This window comes from Epargyreus clarus, unplaced genomic scaffold (genome assembly GCF_041222505.1).
Source record: "Epargyreus clarus isolate Ecla_fem2 unplaced genomic scaffold, WU_Ecla_fem_2.2 ptg000003l, whole genome shotgun sequence".
Classification (NCBI taxonomy): Eukaryota; Metazoa; Arthropoda; class Insecta; order Lepidoptera; family Hesperiidae; genus Epargyreus; species Epargyreus clarus.
In genome coordinates, this window is record NW_027332211.1 from 922928 (window position 1) to 932910 (window position 9983).

Below are 9983 nucleotides of genomic sequence, written 5' to 3' on the forward strand. Positions count from 1 at the left end.
GCGCAGACGCCGTGTATACTCGATGCCAGGGCAGCCTCCAACCTCTCCAGGTTACAATCGCCACTTGTATATTTTCTAAGAGAAGAAATCTTATATATAAAATTCTCGTGTCACAATCTTAGTGAGACATGGTCTCCATTCGAGGACCTTCCTACCCCATCGGTTATCTGTCCTACGAACTATGTGGCCAGCCCATTGCCACTTCAGCTTGGTTACTTTGAGTTATGTCGGTAACTTTCGTTCTCCTACTGATTTCCTTGTTACGGATTTTGTCGCGTAGGGAAATACCGAGCATAGCTCTCTTCATAGCTCGCTGAGCGACTGTGAGTCTTCGTATGAGGCTCACAGTGAAAGACCACGTCTCGGTACCGTACGTCATCACTGGCAACACACACTGCTCGAACATCTTCGACTTCAGGCTCTGAGGTATCAACATACCTCCAACGATGAGAAGATGTTACGCAATTTCCCGAACGCTGCCCATCCGAGTTGGATTCTACAAGTGACCTCTTTCTCGAAGTTGGACTTACCCATCTGGATTAACTGTCCCAGGTAAACGTATTCGTCAACAACTTCGAGTGCGGCGCCATCAACAACGACCGGTATGGGTGTGCATAGACGTTAAACATGATCTTCGTTTTGTCCATGTTCATCTTAAGACCCACCCGTTGAGAGGCATCACCGAGGTCATTGAGCATGGTATTGAGGTCCTCCAGCGATTCCGTCATGATGACGATATCGTCAGCGAATCGAAGGTGAGTGATATATTCGCCATCGATGTTGACGCCGAATCCTTTCCACTCCATCAGTTTGAACACGTCTTCCAGTGCAGCGGTAAACAATTTCGGCGACAATACATCACCCTGTCTCACACCTCGCTGCACTTGGATGGGGTTCGTACTTCTGTCGTGTAATCGGATCGTCATTGAGACTGCTTTATACATACACTTCAACACTTCGAGGTATCGATAGTCAATCTGGCACCGCTGGAGTCACTCCAATACTGCCCATGTCTCGATAGAATCGAAGGCTTTCTCATAGTCCACATAAGCAACACAACGGCAGATTGTACTCCCCGGACTTCTGTACAATCTGCCGCAGTGTGTGTATGTGGTCCATGGTACTAAAGTTTTTTCGAAAGCCGTCTTGTTCGGGAGGCTGGAAGTCGTCGAGCCTGCAAGCTATTCGGTTGTAGATGACCCTCGAGAACACCTTTTAGACGTGGCTCAAAAGCGCAATGGGCCTGTAGTTCTTCAAGAAAGACCTATCGCCTTTTTTGAAGAACAGTACCACCACGCTTTTGCTCCACGCCTCCGGTGCTATACCCTGGCTAATGACGGACTCAAATAGCTGTTGGAGTGCTATTAAAATCGGTTTGCCACCTGCTTTTAGCAGTTCCGTAGTGATTCCGTCTTCGTCAGACGCTCGGTTGTTTTTGAGCTGTTTGAGGGCCATTTTTATCTCGTAAAGGCTGACGTCAATGACAAGTCGTAGAGGCTCACGCGAAGTGGTATATAACTGTCCATAGAATTTCTCAATTTCTTTCAGAACTTCAGGCTTCGTGGCAACTGTCGTGCCAGTGTGCGTCCTCAACTGCGTCAGCAAGCTTTGCCCAACCCGCAGATCCCTTGCGAAGACTTTGGAGCCTTTATTTCGCTCAATGCACTCTTTAATGCGAAGAACATTAAAGAGGCGTAAGTCGTGTCGCATTCTATTAGAGATCTATGCGTTGAGCCGCCTATACTTTGACAGTGAGCCCGGAGACTGCACACACATTGCCCGCCGCTCTGCCATAAGTCCGAGAGTATGGGCTGAGAGTCTTTGAGTTGTTCTTTTGGAGGCGATCTGGTAGTTTTTCGACCCCACCTCACGGACAGCATCTATGCAACAATCTATGCAATGTTCTAGGCATCCTAGACGATTGTTGAGCTCGAGTCGAAAGTTTTCAGAACTCTCGAATCTGGCAAGGTCTTGGACGAAGTATTGACTTCATAAGGCAGGACTTGGATTTTTAACGTGCCTCTAACCATCCGGTGATCGCTTCCGGTCTTAAACCTATTGATCACAGAGACATCGTTAAATATATGCCGTGTGTCCGCCAGTATGAAGTCAATCTCGTTTTTAGTAGTACCATCGGGACTCATCCAGGTCCACTTCCTCTGAGGCTTCTTCTTGAAGAAGGAGTTCATCATATATAATCCTTCCTTTTCCAAGAAGTTAGCCAGCAAGTGGCCTCGATGGTTCCGATGACCAAACCCAAAAGGTCCCATCTTCAACTCATCGCCATATTGGATGCCCAGTTTTGCATTGAAGTCCTCCATCACAACCGTGAAGTACGATTTTGAGGGATGTATAGCTTTTGAGATATCCTCATACATAACCTCAACCTCGTCGTCGGAGTGTGTCGATGTCGGCGCATATACCTGTATGACCTTCAGCGAGTACCTTTTAGATACTCTGAGTATAAGGTATGCTACCCTTGGCGACACACTCTTGATCTCCACTACGTTGTTAACGAGGGACTTGTTGACGATAAACCCGACACCACCTTGGGACAGATGTTCGCCCTCCCGGTGATACAGCAAGTTACCGGATTTCAGGATCGTCGAGTCCTCCCCTGTCTTCGGACTTCAGACAACCCTATAATACTCCAGTTCAACTTGCCTATCTCTTCTTCCAGCTCATATATCTTCTCATCATTCTTAAGAGTCCTGGTTTATGGTAGCCCGATCTCTGCCGGAGATTCTTAGCAACCCCTGCCCCGCCGTAACCGTGACCGCTACCGTAGCCAGGAATAGCGGGGCTGCCGGGGACTGGGGGCCGGGGTTTTGTTGTAGCTGCCATAGGGAGTTTCATGCCATAGTCACCTCGCTTGGCTTGGTCTGAGAATCTGCTACTTTCTATTTTTCATACCCCTAAGTGATAAGGGTTGTTCACCCTTAACATTTTATTATTTATATGGCAACAAATCGTTTGCCGGATCAGCTAGTTACTATGTAAATTAATTCTTTGTATCTTCGAAAAGTGGTACAGCCAGAATGTATTGACCCGCGAGGTGCCACAGCTACACTAATTTCTAACACGAAGCAGTTTGCGTATCGGTGGAAGGGTATGGATAGCGGCTGACCTACATATGAGGCGACCATCACAGATTCTGTAGCGGATGCGTCTCTGATTAATAGATGCTGAGCAGCTTCAGGCAGAATCTATTTACTTAGGTCACATGAGTAAAAATTTTTACTCATGTCCTTAGTTGACAACGTACTGGAAAATTGTGAAGAATATTATTTGACGGGTTCTTATCATTATTGACCTTGTAAATGGATTATGCAGGAGTATGATGTTTATAATTTAAACAAAAAGTGTAAAGTATCTTAACGCAGGCCGTTTGGAACTGTATGCACCTACTCGAATCGTATATGTAGCGTAGGCAATATTTGCAGATTTCACCGCAGTGTTGTTCCGGGGTAATTGATTGGGGGTTTGGCCAGGTAAGTATGTTGCTACCAGGCTGACGTGCGAAAATTAGATCGTAAGTCGTATTACATGCAAAATCTTTGTACCTATGTATAACGGCAATCAACTTATTACTTAACGTTCAGCCTGCGTAATTGAATCAGTGCGGCGTTGTTATTTTTCAAATCGAATCGAGAGGGATATTACGGTTTTTGGAACATGATGTTTTTAAATATTATTTATTTAACAAAGAGGCAAAATAAGAAAGAGTCAGGCTGTAACCAGAAGAAAAGAAAATGAAATTACTTAGTTATCTACTCATGCAAGGTTTTGGGACTACAATACTGACTTTGATAGTGCTCATTAGGACCTAATAGAAACATCGTTGAAATATTTGAGTTTCAAGGCAGGTACGCCAATTTGATAAAATTAGGGGAGCAGATTTCATACTCGTTCCTTTAATTGATTGGGGATTTGCTTGTAGCGAGATGGTTCAGGGCCGCGAAAATTACAATACTCGTAAGTCGAGTCAAGGGCGACAGACTTAATTGTAAAGTTCAATACACACTCGTGTAGTTCAGTTTCACTTTTGTTCTGTTAAAAGCCTTTGTTGGATTGGTTATAGCTTCGCTTCTCTTTTTAGATATAAGTAATAAAATTAGTTATTTTATGTATCTTCTCGTTAATTATTTGCCAAAACGGTAGCTTTTAAATAGTAGACTGTAAAAATATTGAGATATACCTTCTTATAATATCGAAGTAGCAAACAAGCATGCAGTCCATCTTATAGACTGACTTTTTCCGTACATGGACATTCAGAAAAGATCAGACTCAGATGCGTTGCTACATCTGAGGACTAAGTTGGAACGTCTCGAATTGGTATTACTCAATGCAGCCGTTATTTTACTAGGGAGATACGGGTATGGCGGTGGTATCTCCACCAACTGAAATGAAGATTACATGAATATATACATTTATGGAGAAAATACCATTCGTAGGAGTGTATAAAGTGGTGTATCACTATTAATATATTTATTATTATCATCATAAACATTGCAAATATAATATAAGCGCGAGGTACACGTAGTCCTAATACGAAAATCAAAGAAAGAAAGCAAACTGTGTGTGCGACCGTAAATATTGTAGCACAAGATATAACATCATGAATAACAACCTAATTTATTCATGAGAGATCCGTCCAGAAACTGTCTGGAAAATTTTGTCAATAAGTAGGCAACACAAATTGGAGAGACTTCGCAGAAACATCTCGGTATTAGTGTAAGTATAAGTAAATACATGTAGGAATGTGTATTTACTGGCGTGTAAGCAGGTATGCTGATAAAAATGTAAATGGACAAGTAGATTATATTCTGAGAATTTACTTTTTATTTTTATGTGATGTATCCCGCCTGCCGGCCTAAATATAGAGCCAATCTGATCTATTTTACTAACGAATAATGTTTAGCATTTTATAGTAATTCATAAGGTATGTTTGGAAGTAAAGCTGCCGCTATTTTCTTAATTTTATAATTTTGCATGTTTTCAAGTGCTATAAATCAGTTCAAAGAGAGTATTCTGATCTCCACGAACTTATGTGAAACCTTATTTTTTAGTATACCTAGATGAGATAAAAATAAAGGGACAAGGAAATCTTTTTTTGTTGCAACAGTTTACGCTACTGCTTTGGATATCCTTATGAAAGCTAAAGAACTAAGCTACGCCCGCCCATGGCGATATTTATTACTTCTGCATTAAATATTTTACCGTAGCCACCAAGGGTAAGCCAACATAATAAATGTTGCATATGATTTCAATAAATAAATATTGTACCTACCCATTTTACTTAAAAATATCGGTTTCAATTTCGCGTGAATGTGAATCCTACGCAGCTTAAATTAAAAACCTCTGTAAAACAATTTCTCATTCGTTTGACCAATTTCACAGTTTTGTTGAAACAGATCACTGACTGACAGAATTGGGTTTAACGCCAATAAAAACTTGGGGCACGAAAAATCACGCCAATCTAACCGTCGACGCGTGTTGCCTTTGTACAAGCGCACCGATTCAACTATCTCTGCAATCTGTCACGTAAGCGTTTGTGCGAAATTCCGACGAGTAGATGGCGTAGATAAATCGCTGCTTGCAATCGAAGGTACGCTTACAATTCTGTCGCACATTAACGACTCATGGTAAGTCTACATTACTCAAAGTTGTATGATTAATGCTTTAAATCGTGTTATGTAACGTATTTTGTTAAGTCGAATAAGACGAAGAAGGTTTGCTGGATATTTAAATACACATATTTGATTTATTCACTAGCGAGTTACGCCTCACTAATGTAGTAAGTAGATCGACATTACGAATTAATTTACTGTGATCAATGAAATTACTATTAAACAAGTGTAGTGTGGAGCTAAGGCACCTTAATATAAGTTAGTGTTAGAGTATTATTAAGTCAGTTATAATAAAGCTATCAACTCATCAATACGCCTTTAAATCGAACCTGCCTGCGACATCACTACATGGCGACCAGTAGCCATGCCAGGATGTAGAAAATATTAAAATATATTCATACTTAAAGAAGATATGAAGAGAGAAAATGTCACCAAAACAAGACGATGAAGATTACGACAAGAACATCGTAATGATCAATTAAGAAACATATCAAGGACATCGTGCAAGAGGACATCATCAATTCACGGCAAAGAATATCGGCAGCGAGTAAGCGAACCATCACCCGTCATCATCATGGCCCGAGAAAGAAGACGCGTCATCCCGCCCTCCCGTGGACATCACAACTCAGTTAGCAGACCCCCTGTTGTAATTCGGAAACTTCATCTGGTATGTAACTATTACTAGGAAATGTATGTAGTTAACCTACTACAATACTAAAGTTATGTTTAAAATTGCATTTATGGAAATTTGTAGGTTTAGTCTGTAACTGTCTGTAAAAATAACAAATTAGAAAAAAATAACATACATATTTTTTTCTAATTTGTTATTTAATGTAATTTCAGTAGCCAATATTGTTTTTTGTAATGTTGTAAAGTATAAATCAGCTATTAGACAAATATCTGTTTAGAAATGTATCTCAAGTAAATAATAATAATGTAGTATTCTTCTAATAACAATTTTAATTTAAATAATTTAATGGTTAAAAGAAGTCCATATATGTACTTGATTCGGATTGCATAGTTGATGCAATACCGACGCCGCTTCTAATTACATTGTACAAGATTGTAAGTCAATTATTGGTTGATTTGTATTGTGGTTTTTGTAAAATTTTTAAGTGATTGAAAGAATGATGATGTCTTGTCTGAGAATTGTTTTTTAATGTTAATATGAGAAACTTATATTTTATGAAAACATGGAACACAAGTAGTTTGAAAGTCGATAGCAATGTAAATGTAGAAAGGAATGGAATGTTGTATGGAAAAATTGTGTGGATTTCATCTGTAAGTTAGTATTTTCAATATCGCTTTGGGAAGGACCTGTAATGATATGTGTTTGTGTGAAATAAATAAATAAATAAATATTTTTTTAGTAATGATCGGGATTGATCCCCCGAGAGTTAAGAAGATATCTAACGTACTGACGAAATATTTTGTATGATGTTTGTATGATGTTTGTATGTTGTTATTAGATAAGAACATTGAAAGTATTATGGTTGTAACATGAATTTGAATAAAATATATCTTGATAATGCTGTATGATCTGCAGTCATCAGTGTACAAGAGTAGGATATTAAGGATATTAATTATTATGAAAGAAGTAGAGACGAAATGTTATTGAGTATTAAAGATCGAAGGAATATATATTTTAACGGTATAGAAAAAATAAATATTATGAAAAAAATAATGACCGTTATATTAATCATAATGCACGCGAGACGTCTTTGTGAAAGAAATGGCATAGTAAACCCTAAGTTATATGAATGATGAATAATATATTCGTTATAAAAAATGAAAATAAAAGGGTTAAAAATGATACGTAAATAAAGTAGAGCTGATAGAAATAAATGCAAGCTCAATAGGTGATGTAATGAAATTTATATAAGTAAAAGTATAATGACTTACTAATTATTAAATGATTATGACTGTCATTTTCTCTTGAATACACTATAGGCCACATGGTTTGTTCAAGGAAATGTATTTATGTACTTTTAGGTACATGACATGGAATGGAAATAAAAATAACTGGATTTGACTATAAAACAAGCGTATGTATTCTTATATTAAGATAGCTGTAAGAAATATATACATAAAAATAATACATTATAAGCATAATTTGTAGTTTTCAATAGAATGTAATAATAATAAAATGTAAAATTTAGATAATATTTTTTGATATTTTTATCTTTACTTTATTTGTATGTTTATTTTTAATTAGTAAATAATTGGTTAAGTATACTAAATTTAATTTGCCTGGTCTTAGCACACAATGCACCTACCGAATAAAATACTTTGTTAAAAAGAACATGTTAAAAAATATAAGTAAAGGAGATGTTTCATTTTCGGCCATCTCATGTACACTATATCTAAAAACCATGAATAATTTGTATAATTGAAGAAAAATACACATATATTTTGATAACCTAAAGTATTCCTGTTTAAAAATATTTAAAATAAGCATTCCTAGTTAAAATATTAAATATGGCGGAATACTGTCAATGTCAAGTTTTCAAAACTGTCGATGTCGGTCAGGAAACCTATGTGTACCCCACGCATAGGTTACTATACTCTTTGGATGTCGGTAATTCTGTATTTCGCCGTTTTCGTCGTAAAGTTATTGTTACCTTAGTACTTTACGACCTGGCTTTTGTTTGGGTATCCCGTCATTATTGATGTGAAACATCTATAGCCGCACGTAAAACCGATTTCTGGCGTGGCGACGCCACGCTATACGATAGTATATATATACAGTCTATATGCAGTAGTGTGTACGTAAAAAATCGTAATATTTTATTTTATCATTATGACATATTTAGTTCCTATCACAATATGTTCTTTTCTGGATATTACTTTTACAAAATAATGTCGATGTTTCACATCTGCCAGGCGTCCCGTGACGGCTCACATTTTTTATTTCAGAATTTAATTAATTATTTATAATAATTATGACAAAACCACCTTTTAAATAGTATCTGGTTTTATAGATGTAGGTGACATGTCAAATTAAAAAATAAAGAAGTTGTCAATTTGATACGTGTAAAAGTGGATATATACATATTATATAACAGTGGATTCCAATGTAAAGTTGAATAAATATGTACTGATGAGAAGATTCCATTTCAATCCTGAATATGTTTCTGCTCTGTGCTGCTTACGATTTTGGACTGATTCTACCTTACTTGTATACCCAGCTTGTTTTATGGACTCTTGTGATTTTCGTGCGATCGCTGTGGATTCTGTTGACAAGGAATCAATGTCATCAGGTAAAATATACATCAGTTAGTTGTATTAATGGTGAAATAATCGTTAATAATTTTAAACTAGAGAAGCTAATCTTTTTACATTTCTCTTTTTTTAGATAATTACAATAGCAAGACAAGAACATTCTTGGGATGACAAAATAATCAGTTATTATTGCAACTGCATCGCTGGATAACGAACCGTACTCGTAGGTAGCTGCGCTCACAATATGACCATTGTTTGATGTTTGGGCTGAGCTCGTCACAGGATATTACAGAACCTACATGATTGGATGAAAATATTGATAAGGGAAGATATTGAAAATTAATAAATAATGTATCTAAGTGAAGAATAAATAAAATATTATCTAAATGAGTAGGTACTTAAAGTTGTTTTATTTACAAACATAAATGTTTTAACTAAAATAAATTGGTGTAGAAGTACATATTTTGGTATGTTTGTTTTATGAAAGTAAATATAATTAATGTTTATCAAATATAGGTATTGTTTCTCAATACATGCAATAAGATATTTATATATCTACGCCCATTCGCGTAAAACATATATGACAGATGACATTATTACGGTAATCACTACCATGAAGTTATAGGTAAATATGGAGGCCACACTTAGAACAAAATCTTGAGGCAAATACCTACGTATCTCCATCCCGCTTTCTGTGGGCCGACCTCTCTTTCTAGTGTGGACTATAGTATTGCTATCTTCTTCTTTAAATCTCCTAGAAAATTCTTAGAATTAGTCACCACACTAGCCTAAAGTTAAACACTGTCAAATAATTTACCTTTAAATAAATACTTGAACTATGATTAGTTCAATTGAAAATCCCAAAATCGTAGGTCACGTATGCATATCTGGGTTGGCAATTCAACGAATTATAATCCCATTTCTTAAGGATTCGGTAATGTGGCAACATTGGCCCTATGTGCCAAAATAAATAAAGGTTACCCTACTTAGACAGAGAGGGTCTGCCCACAGAGAGCGAGATGGTGATACATAGGTTTTGCTTCAAGTAGGTATTCGAAGTGTGTTCTCCATATTTACCTATAACTTCATGATCACTACCGCCATGATGTTTTTCCACTGTTGTGTTGCAAG

The 9983-nt window shown here is 37.2% G+C and overlaps 1 pseudogene; it reads right to left on the minus strand.

Moving 5' to 3' along the window:
* Window positions 1–2844, minus strand: part of LOC140748048 (uncharacterized) — a 56518-nt pseudogene extending 53674 nt beyond the window's left edge.
* Between the last annotated feature and the right edge of the window lie 7139 nt (window positions 2845–9983).